Below are 21,354 nucleotides of genomic sequence, written 5' to 3' on the forward strand. Positions count from 1 at the left end.
TGATTTACAATGTTGTGTTAATTTCTGCTGTACAACAAAGTGATTCAGTTATATATAATACATTCTTTTTTGTAATATTCTTTTCCATTATGGTTTATCATAGGATACTGAATATAGTTCTCCATGCTATATAGTAGGACCTTGTTGTTGTTTAGCCCTTCTATATATAAGAACTTACATCTGCTAACCCCAACCTCCCACTCCATCCCTCCACCAGCCTCTTACCCCTTGGCAACCACAAGTCTGTTCTCTATGACCGTGAGTCTGTTTCTGTTTTGTAGATAGGTTCCCTTGTGTCATATTTTAGATTCCACATATAAGTGATATCATATGGTATTTGTCTTTCTCTTTCTGACTTACTTCACTTAGTATGATAATCTCTAGCTGCATCCATGTTGCTGCAAATGGCATTATTTTGTACTTTTTTATGGCTGAGTAGTATTCCATTGTATATATGTACCACATCTTCTTTATCCATTCATCTGTCTATGGACATTTAGGTTGTTTCCATGTCTTGGCTATTGTGAATAGTGCTGCTATGAACATGGGGGTGCATTTATCTTTTTGGATTAGAGTTTTGTCTGGATATATGCCCAGAAGTGGGATTTCTGGGTCATGTGGTAGTTTTATTTTTAGTTTTCTGAGGAACCTCCATACTGTTTTCCATAGTGGCTGCACCAACTTACATTCCCACCAACAGTGTAGCAAACACATTAAAAAAAATTTTTTTTGTTTAATTTTTCTAGTTGTTATAAATGGGGAAGTAGTTCTGAAACAACCTAGTCCACCAAAACTGGAAGCAGAATTCCATTGAAAGGGAAATATGCAGTATGAGATTTGTTTTATGAAAGATGAAGTGTACCAAATTTGCTGATGTTTTCTCTGATGCCATATAGTTACTGATAGCATGCTCGCTAGCATATTTTTTTTTAAATTAGCATTCTTGATCTATTCCTACAAGGTAAAAGGTGATATTTAACAGTAAGCAAAGAACCACCTTTCAAAAGAAATTTGTGCTATGGAGAATTTTGAAAAGGAATGTTTGAAAAACATTTCCATCATCTCAAGATTTTGTTGTTGCAAATGATATCAGGTCAATGCTTCTAAAATCTTGCAGTTGCACAGCCATCAAAAACTAGAATTCTTATGGTTTTCTAACCTATTAAAATTTTTCTTGCTAAAAAAAATTTTTCAGTGAGTCTTGAAGTCATTTGTTAAAAATACAAAAATGCAACATTTTCCAATTGTTTGCCCAACAGCAGGAGAAATGGAAATTTACTAACCAGATTTCCCTCCTCTCCCCCCCAAAAAACCCTTTTGTAAACTGGTAGATGAAGTTTAAATAATACGAACCATAGTTTAATAAACATAGCCAATAATGTACTTCTTTCATTTGGATTTACGTATCTTTGTAAATTTTTTGTAAATATAGCTTCCGTTAAATCAAGTATAAAAGCTGACTTTAGCATCAGATATTCGAAGCATATTCAGTACCATTGCTCACATTAATAATGTCTTAATGAAATACAAAATGATTTTGTATTGTTTTAATAAATGTTATTTTAAAATATTTCATATTTTTAAAGATGTTATTTAGAACGCACACAATATATAAATATTGTAGTATATATAACTTATAAATAAACTAACATATATTATTAGGGGCAATGCTCAAAAATATTTGCTGATGGGTATGTGAACAAAAAAGCTCAAATGCTTCTGCTCTAGGGAATATATCAGAGGCAGTGCACATACTAAAAAATTCAGTGTTTATATTTCAAAGACAAAACAAACTGTTAAAAAGAAAAACAAACAGCTGGGTTAGCATTCCCTTGAATTGCAGAGCCAGGAGGAAGTTGGAATTTCTGCTTCAAATTACTTCTCCTCTTTGCTTTTAGACAGGCAACATTGTTTCCACAAAGCTCTCCTGCAGTTGGAGAGATTCTCAGCCATTGTTGTGTGGTTTTTAGCAGCTCAAGTTTTGAGTCCTGGTAAAATTGCATGAACTCAAGGAAGTTGTAGAAACTGTGCTCAACTAGTTATCTGCAGGAGGGGCTAACAATAGTATTTTATTTAATTATTTTTGCCACCTGGCATCTGACCACCTCTCCTGTTTACAGTTGCCTCCCCTGCCCATCCTGGGACTCTCTGTGGCAGCCAAAGGAGCAGGTAGACATGAGTGTCTGTGGCAGAACTGAACATCCAGTGCTACCAGAGACTTCTATAGTAACACTTTTCCAGTCTTTGTTCTTTGCCCTTCCTGTCAATTCTGTGAGCCAATCAATAGTCTTCAGATTTAACCCTTTTCTGCCTCAGTTAGCGTGAGTCAATTCTGACACATCTAAGAAATGTGAGAGGTACACTGTCTCACTGTGACTTACTTTGTTGTTGTTGATTCTATTTTTTAAATTATCATGCAAAATTGCTTTTTGTTGTTGTTGGCTTTCTTTTGGGTGTACAGTGTTATGAATGTTAATACCGCCACAAATTTGTGTTACCACCACAATCAGGATACAGAACAGTTCCATAATGGGAAAAACTCCCTCCTGTTATTTCTTTATAGGCAGGCCTGCCCACTTGCCGGCATGTGCACCACCTAGTAGTCAGTCTGCAACCAGGGCAGTGGTCTATTGTTAGTTCAGTTTTCCAAGCTTTTGGTATGCCCATTAGGATCAGACCCACGTAAGCACAAGAAGGTGAGCCCAGTAGTTCACAAAAAAACTTTATGGGTTCACTTTCCTGAGCTTATTCCTCTCTGCAATTTTCCTGTAGTTTTTGGTTCCCTGGGCTCCCCTCTTTGGTCCTCTGGCCAGAATGCTGTGGCTTTAGTTGCACCACTGTGTTGTCCACAGGGCCAAGTGGTGGAAGACTGGAGAGAGAGATAAAAACACAGGCAACCAGGTTCGCCCCACTGTCTTGGGATCACAGCTCCACCCACTGGACAGGAAGGCTCCCATCTCTCAAAGTCTGGCTCCAGTTGAATTGCAGCCTCTGCGGTGCTGCCCTGGGATTGCAGACATAGGAAAATAGAAGGGAAATAGAGGGAGGGGGACCTCTGCATCCTCTCTGAGCTTTAGGAGTTCCCTTTCTGCTCCAAATCCAGATCTAGAGGTCTTTTCCTGGAACTCTGTTCACACCAATGTCCACTTCTGAGTTCCAGGCTGCCTTGAGTTCAGGCCCTGGGGATACCAGAGAGGGGAAAAAGTGGTTAACATCGCCAGTATGGTGGTCATTTTAATCTGGTTTTCTTCCTCACCCCACCTGCTACCATTTACCTCCCAGAGTCCTCAAATAGCTGCTCCATACATTCTGGGAGACTGAGATTTTGCCAAGATTCAGTATGATACTACATGTTGTATCAGGATGCCTGTCTGGAACTTAAGGCTCATGAAATGTTAGATATTATTATCTTTACTAACTTTTATTTATATTGGTCGATTAATGTACTAACCAAGATTAATTGGAGCATCAAATTTCTTCTGAAGTATGTAAAACCAAAAGACTGACTTAAAAACAATTCTGTCCAGGACAATGTGTGATAATGTCTTCTTTTGAAAAGAGTTTCCAAATTCATGGAAAAGACTCTGACAAGCACAGGTTTCTGGTCACTGACTATACTGCTGAACTGAATGGATAAGCATTTTCAGAACTCTAATGGAAAACTGATGAATTCATACAAGTGCCAACAAAAGATCAAGATGAAAAAGAAATTAATTACACGGGACTGAGGGAACTGATGAGGATGATTATAATTTTTGTGACTTTCTGTTTGAATTTAAAAAAAAGAAAAGGGTTTCCGAGAAACATCTTTCCTTCCTCCCCCTACCCCCTTTCCAACTTGACTTAGAGGTCATGTGTATTTACAGTTAGGATGTGCTATGTTAATGGTATCTATGTCACAGAACAGAGTGATCTGAAGACACCACCCCTATCATTTGTAGATCCAGATGGAGATGGATGGGGCAGGGAGGCTCTGGTTCATGGATGGTGCATTTCTTCCTTTTGCATCCCATTTTTGATCACGAGCCAATTAGTGTGGAGACTTCCAGAGTTCATATATTTTTAAAATTTATTTGTAACTTAGCCCAGAGAACAGAGGACAGGATTTAGAGTCTAGAGAATTCAGTTCTTCTAGACCAGAGGTTGGCAAACTATAGCTTGTAAGCCAAACAAATCAGGCCCACCCACCACCTGTAAATACATACATACATAAAGTCATAAGTAATGTAGTAAGTAAATAAAATTTTATTGGAACAGAGGTATGTTTGTTTCTTTACATATTGTCTACGGCTACCTTCCTTTTTCTCCAGTTTTATTGAGAAATAATTGACATAGATCACTGTATAACTTTAAGGTGTACAGCATGATGGTTGGATTTGCATATATGTTGAAATGTAGAGGTTGTCAATCCAGGACAGCTTGGGCACTGTGCAGTGTCAGAGACCTGGGCTCCTGTTCTGTTGCTCCACTATGAACGCCTTCCATTCTCAGTGGTCCTATGGCCCTAACTGATTGCTAAAACTGTAATCACTACATCGGAATTCTGAATTTTAGGATTATTTGTTCTAGTTCTGTGAAAAATGTCATGGGTAATTTGGTAGGGATTGCATTAAATCTGTAGATTGCTTTGGGTAGTATTGCCTTCTTAAGAATAATAATTCTTCCAATCTAAGAGCATAGGATATCTTTTCTGGTCACCACTTTTAAAGAATATAGCATGAGTTTGTATTCCTATATTTATCACTTGATTTTACTTATTTTTGGACCATTTTTCTTGGGTTTTGAGGGATACAATTTAATACTTAGCTTCACCTTGTCACCCTATTCTAGAAGACTTTATTATCCCTCAGGCTTTGGGAGAAAAAATGAACTATTCAACTGATTACTTCTCAAAGTCAGTGTCTCAATAAGACCTTACCAGTTCTGCATTAATATTAAAGCTAAGAAACAGAGATAATAGCAATTGAGAGACAATAAAAGACCATGGAATCCATTAGTGTTTTTAGCCAATCGAAAAGGATTCCAAGGTCAAGGACAAAACACGATTAAACTTCCCAAGGTGGATGCTGATGAGTTGCAAAATAGCCTCAAGTCTACCACTCTTCACATGCTTGGGGTCAACCTATTCCTTTTTTTTTAATCATGGTAAAATAGACATAACATAAAATTTACCATCCTAACCATTTTAAAGGGTATAATTCAGTGGCATTAAGTCCATTCACATTATCGTGCAACCATCAGCACTGTCCATCTCCAGAACTCTTTTCATCTTGCAGAACTGAAACTCTCTATTGGTTAAAGACTAACTCCCCATTCGCCTTCGCCTCCAGACTCTGGCAGCCTCATTCTACTTTCTGTGTGTATGAATTTGTCTACTCTAGGTACCTCATGTAAGTGATATTAGACAGTAATTGTCCCCTTTGTGGATGGTTTATTTCACTTAGCATGATGTCCTCAAGTTCATCTGTGTTGTAGCATTCCATTGTAAGTGTATATATACCGTATTTTGTTTATCTATTTATCTGTCAATGGATACTTGGGGTTGCTTCCACCATTTGGCTTCTGTGACTAATGCAGCTGTAAACGTTGATGTACAAATATCTTTTCAAGACTCTGTAATTTTTTGGACATATATCCAGAAATAGAATGGCTAGATTACATGGTAATTCCATGTTTAATTTCTTGAGGAATTGCCATACTGTTTTATATCAATTTATGCCTCTTCACTTAAAATGAAATCTCGGGACTTCCCTGGTGGTCCAGTGGATAAGACGCCGCACTTCCACGGCAGGGGGCACAAGTTTGATCCCTGGTGGGGGAACTAAGGTTGCGCATGCTGCACGGCATGGCCAAAAAAAAAAAAAAAAAAAGTAAAGTAAAAAAGAAATCTCATGCCAGGGAGCAATTCACCCTGGATGGATTGGGGTTTGCTTTTGAAGGACTACAGAAAACAAAGTCTAGAAGCTAGTAAGTAATTTAATGGTAGCCCCAAGTTGGAAAAACTGTATCACAGTTGCAACCAACCTAGCAAAGCAAAAGGGGAATAGAGCATATGAAATAAATAACAAACAATGGATTTGGATATAATTATTCTTTCCCTACTTGGAACTGTGCTGTGTATAATGCTCACTATTTTCTATTTCAGGTGTCCCTGAAGAGGCTCTGGGTGATTAGCATTTGGCAGAGGCTGGGATGCTGTTTTCAGAGAAATACTTCCATGGGAGTGAGATGGAAACAGTTTAGAGTCTCTTCACCATGGTTTGGTATCATGTGGATTTCACTGGAATGAATCACTAAACTGGGCTTCCAGAATGCTACCCTGAGAAAAGTGGGCAAAGCTCTCTTTGAATTAAAAGCAAGGGTCTGGAATACATCTTGTGTTCCCCTGCCAGGCGGAAGGCTGTCTGTGGAGGAGGTGGAATCTGCAGGATGGTAGGCTTTCTTCCCACAGCTGCTAGGGGCCTTTTCTGGGAAATGAGAGAACATATTTGTAACTTTTCATAGGCTAGGTTAGGCCTGAGGTTGCCTGTTTTCAGGTTCTAGGCTAGTTTTTATTGACAAAATATAAATTCCAGCTTTAGAAGTTGGGGCTAGGGGTGGGAAAGAATGCTTTTAGAGGTTTATATTCAAGAAAGAACGAAGGAGAAAGCACATCGAGCTTCTTAGACATCAAATGGCTCTAATAAAACTACATTTTGATGGGTTAAGTGTAAATGATCCCAAAACATGTGGATTAAATTTTCCAAGAAGCACACATGGATTTAAAAATCAGAAGGAAGGAGATCTTGGCAATGTTAGTCTGGGGCCTTCCCAGACTCCCAATGCTTTCCTGTTCTCGGTGCCTGGTGGGTTTCCATAATCACACTCATTTTTTTGGGATGGTGACTCACAGGATGGTTGACTGAATAGTTCTCTGAGAAATGAGGCATTGCCAATGGCCAAATTGAGCATTTCAGACTGAAAACTCTACTTGAGCTCTTATCATTCACGGTGGCTCTCTGTATCCCCAGATTCACCAGTGACTCAGCCATTCCCATCCTCTTTATCACCGGGCACATCCACGTAAGGAGCACCAAAAATTCTGCCGCTATCCTCACATCCCCACTCAAAGGACACTACCTGTGTGGGAGCACCCTCACCTACCTCCTGCTTCACTCAGGTGAAATGGTGAAGGGTATGGTATGGAATAGAAAAAGAACACAGGCATTGGGTTCAAATCTCAGTGCCACCACTTCCTTGTTCTTCTTCCTTCAACTCTGCATCCTCATTCTTACCGTAGTATTGTGAGCATAAAAGGAGGCGATGCAGATGAAGTGTTAAGAGTGCTGGGTACACAGGAGGTGACTAATAAATGGCATTCGGCACTGGGAGGCACTCCTGTTTCAGTTTTTTTTTCCTTTTTGTTGTGCCATGCCCTGCTTCCAGAGGCTTCCTTAACAACTTTTTCCCTAGCGGCCTTGACATCTGCTCCATTCCCCAGACCAGAGTTAGAAAATGCAGGGGTGCATAAAAATTGCCTTGGGTGCTTTTTAAAAATGCAGATCCCAGGAGCTCCAGATTCTCAGGGCTGGAGCGGGAATCCGTGTCTCAAATAAGCGTGATGCTGGTGCGGGGCTGAGGACTGCACTTGGCACACAGGCAGCCTCTAAAGATGGGCCACGTGTCCTGTGAGCCACACACATGTGGTCACATACAATAATGGCTTAAATTCAGGTCTCTCTGGAAACGTATTAGCACTTGATTAATCAACAGGATGTCAATTTTGAAAGTGGTGTCTGTGTGGAAAAGGGGCTGCCTGGCAGCCCCAGAAGACGGAATTCCTGAGTGGGTCCTGCCATACCAGTGACTGCTCCCATTCATGGGGTTCCATTCTTCTTCATTAAATACGCTTGAATGGAGGGCTTTACTCTGGGACTTTGAAATAATCAATGAGAGCAGTGATCCTTAAAGAGTGGTCTCAGACCAGCAAGATCAGCAACACTAAGGAACTTGTTAAAATGCAAAATATTGGGCCCCACCCCAGAACTTAGTGAGTCAGAAACTGGGAGTAGCACCAGCAGTCTGTGTTTTAATAAACCTGGCAGGTGATTCTGATACATGTTAAAGTTTGAAAACCACAAATTTAGAAGGACATAATCATTATTCTGTTTTTTTTTTTTTTTTTTTTTTTAGTGGTACGCGGGCCCCTTTCACTGTTGTGGCCTCTGCCGTTGCGGAGCACATGCTCTGTTCGCGCAGGCTCAGCGGCCATGGCTCACGGGCCCAGCCACTCCGTGGCATGTGGGATCTTCCCGGACCGGGGCACGAACCTGTTTCCCCTGCATCGGCAGGCGGACTCTCAACCACTGTGCCACCAGGGAAGCCCTAATCATTATTCTTGAAAGCAAATATCTAACAATAACAACATGTGAATACATGTATAGAATGTTTGGAATATATGTATAGTGTTTAGAACTGTCTGTTCCAAAATGTGTTAAAATAATTATATGTAGTGCATACACACACATGCTGGCCCATGCAGAAATATATTCTGGAGGTATGCATAGAACTTATTATAGGAGCTCTGAGAAGTGAGACTGGGAATGGGGGTGAAGAGAGAGAGAACTGAACTTTTCATATTACACCTTTCTGAACTGTTTGGTACATTTTCTTTAAATATGTGGCTATATTATTTTTATTTAAAAATGTTAACATAATAACAACCACCGAAGAAATTAAAAATAACTGAAAGAAAATACGTATAATATTTATCTGATTATGAGAGGGAAGAGTAATCACAGAGAAAGAAAGATAGATTTACATAACAGAATAAAATTTTTGTAAATCAGTACGCTACCAATACAAACACACACATGTAAAAGCAAAGAGACTAAGAAAATGGATAGTCTCCTGGCAATCAAGGGAAAAAGAGAGATATCACAAGTTACTAATGGTAGGAATGAAAATAAAAGGAACATCAATACATGTAAATTAAAAAGATAAAAGAGGATATTATAAATGTTTTTCTGGCAAATAATTTGAAATTTTAGATGAAGTGCACAAATTGCTAGAAAAACATAATTTACCAAAATTGATAAAAAAGAATGAGAAGATCTGAAAATCTATATCTAGTGAGGAAATTGAATCCATAATTATAAATATTTCCACAAAGAAAACTACAGGTCAATATAACATCACCAGTGAATTATACTAAACATTTAATAAAGAAATATATTTCTTCATAGATAAAGAAATACTGATAAAGATTAAAATGCTTATTAAATAAAGAGTTCCCTTAAAAGTCAGTGAAACAAATGCTTCATTAAAAAACTTGAAAATCACAAGTAGGTAACACATAGAAAAAAGGAAAAGAAACAAATTACCAATAAACTGACTAAAACGTTCCTTCTCACTCATAATTACATTTAAAAAGTTATCATTTTTGTGCTGTTGAAGGTGGTACAAACTGGCAAATGCTATGAACTTTGTAGCAGGCAATTTGGCAATATGTAAGAAACATCATTTAACCTAACACTTCCACTTCCAGGAATTTATTTAAGAAAATGAACATAGATGAAGAGAAAAAGTTTATTTATTAGAATGTCCATCTCTGTGTTGATAGTAATAAAATAATTTTCAGAATTCTAAATGTCCAATGATAGGTTAAATAAAATAAATTTTGACATATCCATACAATGGCATATTATGCAGCCATCAGAAGTAATGTCAGAGAATAGTTTGCAACGTGGAGCATGTTTGTGGAAAACAGTGAAAGAATAGGTTAGAAAGTAGTATTAGCTTGCTTTTCTTCACACACACCCATACGTCCCCCAACCACACACTCGTGGTAAGAAAATGGAAAAAACATGCAAAATGTCCAGGTGGTTCTTCTGGATGGTAGGAGTCTAGGTGATTTAATTTTGTTTTTCTTTTTGCTTGACAATATTTTCCAAATGTTATAAAATGAATACTCAATAATTACATAATAAAAATAAAAATTATTTGTTAATACCCATGCAGATAAAAATGAAAACTTAAAATAGCACTAAAAACAACAGTGCTAGGAGTATCTGCATTTACTCTATGACAGATGCTTAACCCAATTATTTCTGACAACATACTGATAGAGTGGATACTATATCATCCCCATTTTACAGATGAGGATAGCAGGCTTGGAGACACAAAGCACCTTTCCAAAGGTCAAAGAGCTGGTGAGTAGAGAAGTGGGGGGCAGACGGAAGCCTTTCTGACTTTAGAAGCCTACTTTGAAAACCATCCCCAAACACTGGTTGACCACTAGCCAACCCAGGGCCAGAATCTGAAAGATTTTTACAACAATTGTAAAGCCCAAGAAGCTGATTTGGAAAAAATGACTGGTGATCTATTTCGTGCTGTTCCAACCCGAACAAACATGGGTGGACCCACCTTTTTGTCTGTCATTCAGAATTAGAAGATTTGAACCAAATGAAAAAAAATGGAGTCTTCCCTCTCCTGTGTTGGCACTTTCCCTTGAAGCAGCCAGTGTTGTCCCGGTTTCCCATCTGTACCTCTTTTTTCTGTATTCAACAGAATAAAACACTTTCAGGAAACAACTGGGCAGGAAGTAAGAGAGGACCGAATTTCATCCTGGGAGGTTTGATTCCCACAAGTAAAGTGCTGCGGTGGGAGCAGTCAGGAAGCATTGTCGGCGCATGGGGACTGTCGTGCTTTATAAACTCCATCTGTTAAGAGCATCTGAGAGTCATGCAATGGGGCAGGGCAAGAGCCTGTTTCATTCCAGCATATCCCTATTAGATGAAATCTAAAATGAATGCTAGAAACTGGGAACTAGCTGAAAACTGTGTACATCAACTCATACACGGCCATCAGATCTGAGAAGGTGACTCAAACCATCCCACTTGGAGCGGGGTCAGGTGGAAAGCATGCATTCTATGTATGTATTAGCCAACACAAGATCTGAATGGAGCTCACCTCACTCTAGGATGAGAAGAGAGAGTAACATGTGGGCCCATGGAGAAAAGTATTGCCAAGTATCGATAAGAGGAAGAAAGCATCATTCTCAAGATTCAGAGAAAGGACAAACCTCTGAAAAATGGTTTATCATACGAACCAGGAGAAAATCATTTGGTGTGCCCCTAGACTGCAGAAAGACATGCCTCTATGAAATGGGAACAAAAAACTAGAGAGAGAATGTAGCTGACATGAAAAAACACTGGCACTAAATGAAAAGAAGTACATGAAAGGAGAAAAGAGAACAAACAGAGAAAGTAAAAATTCCATAGTAATCATTTGTTATTTACTCAGGAAACATTTACTGTTCACATATGTGCCCAGCACAAAAATAGAAGCAGGATGGAGCAGGGTTAACATGGTAAAAGTTGAATCAGAGACATGGAAAACAAATTTGAGAAGATTTTTGAAAATGCAGGGAGGACAAAGAGATGAAAATGAGAGAGAAGATGATTGACAGGACAGGAGTAGAGATCTATTCCTGCAGTAATAGAGGCTTCTGGTCACAAAACAAAAACAAAGATTAAAAAACAAGGACAATTGGAGTACAACCTTGATCAAAGATAAATTTCCTAAGCTTAAAAATTAAAAACAAATAAATATATGTACATGGAACTAGTTTACCACATTCCAGGCAAAATCAGTGAAAAGAGAATCATCTTTAGGCATAACCTGAATGTTTTAAAAAAAACTAACAATACGGAACTTCCCTGGCGGTCCAGTGGTTAAGACTTCGCCTTCCAATGCAGGGGGGTCTAGGTGCGATCCCTGGTCAGGGAGCTAAGATCCCACATGCCTTGCGGGCAAAAAGCCAAAACATAAAACAGAAGCAATATTGTAACAAACTCAATAAAGACTTTAAGATTGGTCCACATTTTAAAAAACTCTTAAAAAACTTAACAATGATTTAAAAATGTTTATGCAGGGGAAAAATTACTTACAGAGAAACAGCACCCAGGCTGGCTGCAGAATTTTCACTTGTAAAACAAAATACCCGATGAAAATGTAGCAAAACTGCCAACATTTTGAAGCTAAATGGTTGTAAATGAGTAAGCTTATACAAAGCACAACTGTATATAAAAGTGCAAAAATAGTTTAAAATATGTTAGAGTCTGGAAAATATCATGACAATTCCTATAACTATTCCAGCTTATTGAGGGTTGGGGGTAAATGGCACACATCTTATCTGCCCAAGTTCTGCACTGATTTAGAAATAATCAGAACTTGGGGAGGTGGGCCAAAATATTCCCTTATGTTGTTGCTATAGTTCATATTGGAGGATGTGCCTCATCTCTATGGACTACTGGCTTTCCTAACTGAACCCTAGGACTAGATAGCTGTACCCACAGATGTCTCCCCGACATCAGTATCTGTCTTATAAACATCCAGCCTGGAGGGGTTGAGCAGAACAGACGCTTCCTGAAGGCAGGCTTGGCTCAGAAAGGATGAGACAATCCCAAACATGACTGGTTTTTAGGCTCAACTTGCTGAACAGGTAAGTCACTGATCCACTCACCCGGGGGAATTGAGTGAAGGGATGGGAAAGGAGCCAGGAGTGTTCTACCTGTGGCATCAAGAGTAAGGGAGAGGCATCCGCCCTCCCCATTACATCAGTCCAGACCTCTCCTTCCTGCATACCCCCGGACAACAAATGCAGCTGTCTGAGAAATAAGTGAAAACAAAAAAACTGCATATTGGGGAAGTTGTGATATAAATGGTCTGACATGTATCCTCTCTATTGGAATCTATATTAAGGAAAAAAAGGATAAAATGTATGTTATTACAGCATTATCTACTATATAAAAATAGCTCTGTACTATTCATTATAGTAAAATATTGTAAATAACTTAAATGATTAGGAAATGGAAAAGTTACTCTGTCTTAAAACTAATGTTTTAAAAGGTTTTTAACAACCTGGCGAAACGCAGGAGTCATAAGGATAAATAGTATAGAAATTGTATGTAGTTTTATGCCGTGTGTCAACTTGAATTGATTGTGAGTGGCTGTTTTTGTGGGTTTTTTCCAGATAAACTTTGAAGCCACATCTGGGCTGAGTGGGAAAGGATGGTGTGAACAAAAGTGGACATGAGATGTTGTTGTTTGGGGTGGGATGGGGGTCAGGGTAGGGAATGGTGTGATACCTGCCAAATATTTACCATCCATTTTATGGTATAATTTCAACTGTGTCAGAAGAAAAATACAAATTAAAAAAAAAGATGAGAGGAAGATACACCAAAATGTAAGTAGATAAGGCCTCAGAGAGTCAGGATCACGAGTGGTGTTTTTCCTGCTTTCTCTAAGTATTGCTATTGTGGGTCTAGAGCTGGTTTCCCTGGGATTAAAGCCCAGCTCTGCCACTTGCTAGCACATGTCAACCTCTCTGTGCCTCAGTTTCCTTTTCCAAAGAAATGATGATAATAACTGCACCTGCCTCATAAGGTCAGGACTCAGGCAGATGAGTCCTACAATTTCAATGCATTAAAATATATAGTGTGTGCAGGACAGTGTCTGGCACACAGGAAGTCCCATACAAGTTTCAGCCATTATTATTAATGGTAGTAGTAGTAGAGGTTCAGTGAGCAAATATTATTTTTATAATGAGATAAGAAAAAACAGGAAAGACAATGCAGAAATATGAGAAAAATATTTGACAAAATTGTGAGTGGCCAGAGCCTTAATTATGATTTTACATTTAATTTGGATGCAATTATATAAAACTATGTATGTTACTGAACCAAATTTAGGTCTGCTCACCTGCACACAGTAAAGCCAACCTACTGACACCAGGTTGTGGTGAAGGAAAGTACACCATTTATTGCAAGGCCAAGCAAAGAGTAAGGGCGGCTCAGGCTCAAAAGACCAGAACTCCCCAGTGGCTTTCAGGGAAAGGTTTTTCATGATAGGGTTAACGGAGAGGGTTGCAGGGTGCGTGATCAGCTCCTGGACATTCTCCTGATTGGTTAGAGGTGAGGTAATCAGGAGTCAACATAATCAACCTTCTGGTTCCAACTGGTCTGGGAATCTACATGCTTGTGTTAACTTCTTCCACCTGGTGGAGGTTTCAGTATCTGCAAAACAGCTCAAGGTATGGCTCAGAATGTCATCTATAGCCCTTGAGGAGGAACTAAAGGTCCTTGATGTTGTTTAATGGCTAAACTATTATTGTTTGTCTTGCTTGACTGTTTTCCTTTGTTTTGGCATTTTCTCACTTCTTTGATAAATTTGCTCTTTGGGACTTGGGGAAGACCTAGGAGGTTAAAGCTTTTCTACAAACAAGAAGCAGGCAGAGGACATGGGACCGACTGTCCTGGGAAGGCCCCATGGGGTCCTGCTCAGTTACATTTATACATGTGGGAAAATATTTGAAAGAAATATAAAAAAAGAAAGACTTTTAAGAGATTGAAATTATGGGCTTTAAAAACCATTTCCTTTTACGTCCACATTAAGTAATTTAGAAATATCATGTGATTAAAAAGATTCCACCCCCCATATCCTTACAAGCAAATAGCTTATCTACAGTAGATGTCTATAATTGTGTTTGCTTAGCATCTTTCTGCCCTTGTTCTGAGAAAAATAGCCCCCTTTTGCTGGGTGTCATCCTCTTCGGCAGCCATGGGGTTTGTACAAAAGCTCTTATAGCTGATTGACCCAAGGGAGGGCACTTGACCCAAGTTGAGCCAATTAGAATCCGTCCTTGGAGAATTTTGAATTTGGAACTGGGAGTATGAATCCACATCTGTCTCTGGTGCTGAGAGTCATGATTTGAGAACACTGGTAGCCGTGTTACCCACCAAGGGGAGTGAGTCTTTCCTAGTGAGAAAGGGTAATACTGCACACAGAGGGAAGGAGAGATGAATGGAAGTTTTAATATACATATATCTATACATATGTGTGTATATCTGTACATGTGGACATATACATGTACATTCTATATCTATCAATGGTGTCCTGATTACAATTATGTCCTTGGTCCCAGATATTCCGTTAATCCTGCCTTTTCTGCAGTTTCATTGTTTAACCCTTATGTTATTTATGGAGAAACTCCAGTATCATTCCAATAAATTTCCCTTTTTGCCTGAAGTAGTTTTGAGTTGGTTGCAACCCAGAACAGTGACTAATTCATATAACAGCTTTACTAACAATAACAACAAAATAGGGAACAATCTTAATCAACAATTTTAGGGAATGGTTAGATAAATTATGCTGCATCCATACTATGGGAAATTGTAGTCATTAAAACAAAACCTTCAAAGAATATTTGAGAACTCATTTGGGATATTATTAAATAAGAACAGGAGAGTACCTGACATTGGCAGAGGGATGGAGATTGAGAGCAATCCAGGACGAAGGACCAGCAGAGGCCTTGAGGGCCGATGAACTTGGCTTGTAAAGGTACTGATGGGAGGCTACTGTACCTGGAACAAAGAAAGCAAGCGGGGACACGGAATGAGGCGAAGATGGCAGGATTGGTGCTATGGGCCACTGGGAGGCATTCCCATTTTATCTCAGAGCAGCGAAAAGTCATTGAAGGGTTTTGTAAAAGAGGAGTAACAGGAACGATTTACATTTTTTAGCTTCTGGGAAGAGAACCTACTGGAGCTGGGCAAGAGTGGAGGCAGGGAAAATGGTCAGGAGACAATTACAGGGGAAACCACATAATTCAAAATCTGGACGATTTTGAGAGTGAAAGGGAGACTTCTTCTCATTACAGCAGGACCACAGGTTCAAGCCAGGACTTCCCTGGCCAGACCTGGACAGGTGCCCCAGGCAGCAGACAGTGGTGACTTGAACGAGGGTGGGGAGACTGATAAGCATTATGGCCACGGGGTGGGGGCGGGGGGGGCAGCTTAAGGATGAATCTCAGTTCCTGATTGGCTACATCTGGCATCATCCTCTCTTGATGTTCCTTGCTTTGCCTTACTACGTTCGATAGGTAGCTTTTCCTGGTGATTTCAAGGCCTCTGTATCGATGGTTCTCAAAATTTAGTGTGCATCAAAACATTGTGGGCTTGCTAAGGCACAGATTCTTGGCCCTCACTCCTAGAGCCTGTGATTCTGTAGGTCTGAGGTGGAGTCTGGGAATTTGCATTTGCAACAAGCTCCCAGGTACTGCTGGTGCTGCTGGGCTGGGTACCATACTTGGAGAACCATTGCTTTAGATGTATGCTGATGGAGAAGCTGACTCAGGATCTCTTTGTACTGGCTCTGTCCAGTTTCCATTATGTATGTTTTTAGACCTTTTCTGATGCAGGTTTTTTGTTTTTGTTTTTTAAATCTCTAATGTATCTCTGTTTCATTGCATTCATGCAGTCATGAATTGCTGTATCCAACTGAATGGGGTATCTCTGGATCTAGTCAGGAAAACTATGGTTATTCTTTTTACCTCTTGTATTTGTTCTAAAATTGCACTGGGCTTAGTTTTTCTTTGATGGTGGTTGCTTTAGAGTTTCTCACCTCTAAATCATTCCTTACCATTTTTTTTTTTTTTTTTTTTTGGTAATGCTGCAGTTTTCCTGTACTGGTCAATTGCTGACTAAGCTCACATGCTGCTCTTTGTAGCTTGAAGCTACACTCTTTATTCAGCCATAGTTCTTGTTGTCTTCAGCCCTCTCACATCTCAGGAACCTCATCCTTACCTTCCTGGTTGCTAACTCAGCAACCTCTCTGTTCCCAACTCCTTGCAGATCTCTGTGGACCACGGGGCTGCAGTAACCACGAGAGGCACCCACTGCAGTACACCGTCTGTCTGTCACATCTCTCTGGCCTGCCGTGACTCTCTGCTTTGTCTCAAATCTCTCCTGGTCTCTGCTGACTTAGGGTCTTGTGAATCCTCTGGATTCATCACTCATGAATCCCGATAAGACCACGTAGGAAGGCACAGCTTCTGAGAACAGTGTTGCCAGGGAGACTTCAGCCTAGAAATAGCAGCCACTTTTCTCAATAGTCTTTTCCTGTTCCTGCTTTCAAAATCATTCCCCTTTTTCACAGCTTCAGGGTTAGAGACAAAACAGCTGTGCTTTATGTTTGAAAACTGCAACTCACATTCAAAATGCTACAATCCTGGCGGAAAGCCTGTTTTCAGCACTTTTTTTTTTTTTTGGAGAAGTAGGCAAAGCTTATTCTTTTATTTTAATATAAATTTGGTGTATTTTAATTACACACGTAATACTTTTTCATTGTTGAAAATTTGGAAGATGCAAAAATAGGAAAATAACCACTGATGATCCAAAAAAAAAAAAACTTTTAAATCCTCTTATCCATATTTTTTAGCAGCAAAAACTTTCCTTCAAATACAATCATATTCAGAAGCCCAATATGGAAACAGATGAAGCTGCTTGGGTTGGAGAGGAGGCGGGAGACTTGGGGCCCAGCTGCTCAACTTGACCCTCACTGCCCACGATAGACCAGCAGTCCCATCTGCTGGATGCTTAGCCTGTGTGAAGACGCTTCTCTAGGTCATTCCCGTGCAAAGCTTGGACCCTACAGATTCTCTGCCAAAGGCATTCTCTGCCTGGCACTCTGGCTGCCTGGGGCCATGAGGAACAGATGCAATTTGGGGGGTGATGGGCCCTTCAGCTTCCATATATTTCATCTTTTCTCAGAGTCCATGTCACCTCCAGTCTAAAGCAGAGATTGTTAACCCGGGGCGCAAACATTCCCTGAAAAGTGTATATCCATAGCTTTAATTAGTGCAGGGTTCATGCAAATTCTTTTTTCCTTCATAAATGATATTTTTAAAGATCTCAGCAATTTCCACTTCAGCAATACAATCGAAATCTTTGCATTTCAACAGCTAAATGGTTGCAGTGCTAAATATTTAGGAACAAAGGAGAAAACAGTTTGAGTAGAAATTTTGTTCCCATTGCTTTTAAGTCTGACCTTAACGTGTCCATCGTATTTTTTAAACAACTGATTGGCATTTTCCTCCCTAAATTTAAATTGTCTTACATCTCATATTTGAACACCACCATTATAAGATAATTACATAGCACATAAAACTAAACTTAGAATAAAAATTAATGGTAATGGCACTGATTTCTTATAAAGATAATGCTTTTTCCCCATTACTAATTATCCTATTACTAGGATAATTCAGTATGCCATAAGGTATGTGAAAGATATGCTTTAAAAATTTTTTTAATTTCACCTGTTTTAAATGCACTAAGATTTCTTTCAAATGAAATCCCACAGCAAGGTCATCCTTTTAAAAGGTGATAGTGCTTTTGTAATGTTAGCGCTTTTACAATGTGACTAGAGGTCTGTATTTTGTTGTTTTATAGGTTCTGTCTGATCTCACATTTATTTTGAATTTTCTAAAAGTTGGGTCCATTGTGTATTGGGTGTCCTCGGCTAAGTACTTGTCCCACACAGGAGAGGCAGGTCTCATTCTTGGACTGATGGAGACGCAGCTAATAGAAACAGCTCTCAGCTCTAAACATTCCCTTGGCCAGGCTGAGGAGTTTGCTGCGTTTAAGGCATCTTCTGGGCGGGGCGGGGAAGCAGGGCTGGGCGGTGACTGCCTCCACCACGATCCCGTCACCCCGCCTGAGCATCTCCACCCTCTAACGACATGCAGAATAGTCTATGCCCCATTTATCTCTTACTTCGTGCTCATGGGAAATTACGACAATTAAAAGGACAGATTGAGATGAGACCCTAAACTTCCTCCCTTCACAGAGGCCTCAATTAGCTCGTTTCATTTAATATCCTTTTGTTTTCAATGGTTGTTTCTAATGTATAAACGCAGCACTGAGTGCTCTCCTGTTAGTGGATGTTCAAGAGAAGAGGCAGAAATCCGTGGTTAAAAATTTTAAAGGACAAAATTAAGGCAAGAGGCAACATCGCTGTGGCTTCCTCGAGTGTGCGGGAGTCTCTCTCTGCTCGCTGGAGCTGAGGTACCCCCTAGCGGCTCCGCAGCGATTTCTGCTTCTTGTTCAGCTAGGCTGCGCCGCGTGCCAGCTGGTGGCTCCCGAGGGTTTGTGTGAGTTAGAGAATCACAGCAAGTTCTGCATCTCTTTGAAATCAGTTGCATTCAGGGCTTTTTGTTCCATGTTGCATGGCTTTACATGAAAAAGGGTCCCTGAAACGTGGAAACAGTAGGAAATTGACATTCTTCATTTTCTTTTATGTTAGTTGCCTGCTCTCTTTAGATTAATCCTTCCCATGTTCTGCCCCAAAAAACACAAGTGCGGTCAGGTGAACAGAGACATTAAAGGTGTGGATTCAGGGCACACGGTCCACCTCAGTGGTCCACTCCTGAGAACCCCAGCTCTTTCTGAGCACATCTCTGTTGATCTGTGCTCCAAGGCCCTTATGCTGCAAGAGGACTAAGGATTTATTTTCACCTCTTGAGGCAATTTGGACGTAGCTTAGAGGCCCCGGGGCCCTAGACGTTTTTCCGACTTGTAGACTAGCCCCCGAGTGCTGGACCCCTTTGTCTCTGAGCATAGAGTCTTGCACATTGTATGTGCTTCATATGTGTTGATTGAATAAAATAATGAATAGGTACTTCTGTGTATATAACACCCTGTCTCAACTCTGGTTTCAAAGGGAAAATATATTATTTCCCCTGGCATACTCTCCCTTCAGAATCATTGAATACTTGAAAATCATCCCTGAAGAGATGAACACTGTGTCTAATGACAAAGTATTTCTGTTTTTCACCCCTTCTTGGGGGATAAATCTGCAGGTATAGACCATGCCTGCTCCTAGACTTTAACACTGTTTCAATCTAGAGGGCAGACCTGTGATTAGTAGTGATGTGGGGACATGGAGTCCATCCATTTGGAGTCGTATAGAGAGCCTACTAGGCTGACAATTTGATCTAACAATCAAAATGTGCTGCTGTTTGAGGGAGTGACTTCCAAGGAGGGGCCATGTGAGCCTCTGTCAGGGATGGTATAAAGAAAAGTTTAACACAGGAAGTTAGTGGAGAATAGGTAAACTCTAAAGTCCCTGCCAGCTCTGCTATAGGAGTCTGTGATTCTTCCTCTAAATTTTAAAACATTCTGGTCTTATGAGCCAATCATCTTAGCTTTTGTTTTTTTTAAAAAAAAAATTAAATGGAGGACTATGAATCATTGCAACTAAGCAGTAGTCTCTGGCCCAGTCTCACTGAGGAGATGGTTCCCTTCTTGAGCTAGAATATCTCAGGCCTGCTCCTACAGATCCAGCATCCTCCTACCACCCCTTGGGTTTCTTTCCTCTTCTAGCCCATCACGTGGCTCTCGGATCATTGCCAGGCACTGCTTTTCCTAGACAAGATGCCCCACGCCTAGGTTGGCACGATTCCCCAAGACCCCCTCCTCCCGCACCCACCATCTGTTGCCCTGCATTGTCCTGATCTTCTGTTCCACTCTGACTGCTACCTTGCCAAAGAGGGAGGAGAGTGGTGACAATAGAAAGCATATCCCCTACTATCTAGTAAACTCTGTCACCAGGTCGTAACACAGCCCGCCCTGAGTCTGTCTTCTGATAACAGTTCTCTCATTTGGCCAGATAATGTAGTCTGTTGCTGCTCCTCAAAAACTGGGAAGCAGACTGAACTAGAAAGCAAAGCCCCAGGAAGGAAGGTGGAACAATTGGCATAAGGAGACCAGGGTCTCCTGGGGCGAAAGGAACTGATAGCTTAAATTCTATAGCCTGAAAGAGTCAAAGTTAGGGAGCCCTGTTGAGATGGACCCTGGCTAAGGGTCCTTTGAAATAAAGTTGCCCTAAAGCATCAGGAGGGTGGAATTAGTGGACAAGTCTGACACTGGTTTAGGAATGCCATGATCCAGGGCTTTAAGATGGTCCCAGACCTCCTGGGAGTGGCCAAGTTGTGATCTGAAAGGGCTGGTCTCAAAGAGGCCTGTGAGAGTCTGAGCTTTCTCCATGGAGCAGAATGCTGGGAAGATCTTCCTCTTTCAAAGAGCCTTATGAAATAATCAGGAGTGTGGTGTGTACTTCTGCAGGCGGAGTCTCTGCAGCCTAGCATGTGACTGAGCTAGGATTAAAACCACACCAAGTTCCTAAACCATTATGAATCCCAGAGCTGAGCGGCATCTGTGTCTTAATGACTGACACAGGATGTCTGGTGGGATTCCAGAAATCAGCAAATGGGTGAGGATGATTTTGGGTGGGGGGCTGGAATAATGGGGTCTGCCTGGTGCTTCCAAAATCTACACGGGTAATCAGCAATTTAACATTCTCTGCTGGTGAAAAATTGAGCTTGACAGAGTCTGTATATAACAAGACTGAAAAACCTCCCCCAAATTCTTCTGTGATCTCACACCCACATCCTTTCAATGCTTCTGCATCTTATTTCTGACTCCTGCTTTGCAGCAAACAACATCATATGACCTCATCGTTCCAAGCAATAGGGCC

The sequence above is a fragment of the Phocoena phocoena genome, chromosome 2 (assembly GCF_963924675.1).
Source record: "Phocoena phocoena chromosome 2, mPhoPho1.1, whole genome shotgun sequence".
Classification (NCBI taxonomy): Eukaryota; Metazoa; Chordata; class Mammalia; order Artiodactyla; family Phocoenidae; genus Phocoena; species Phocoena phocoena.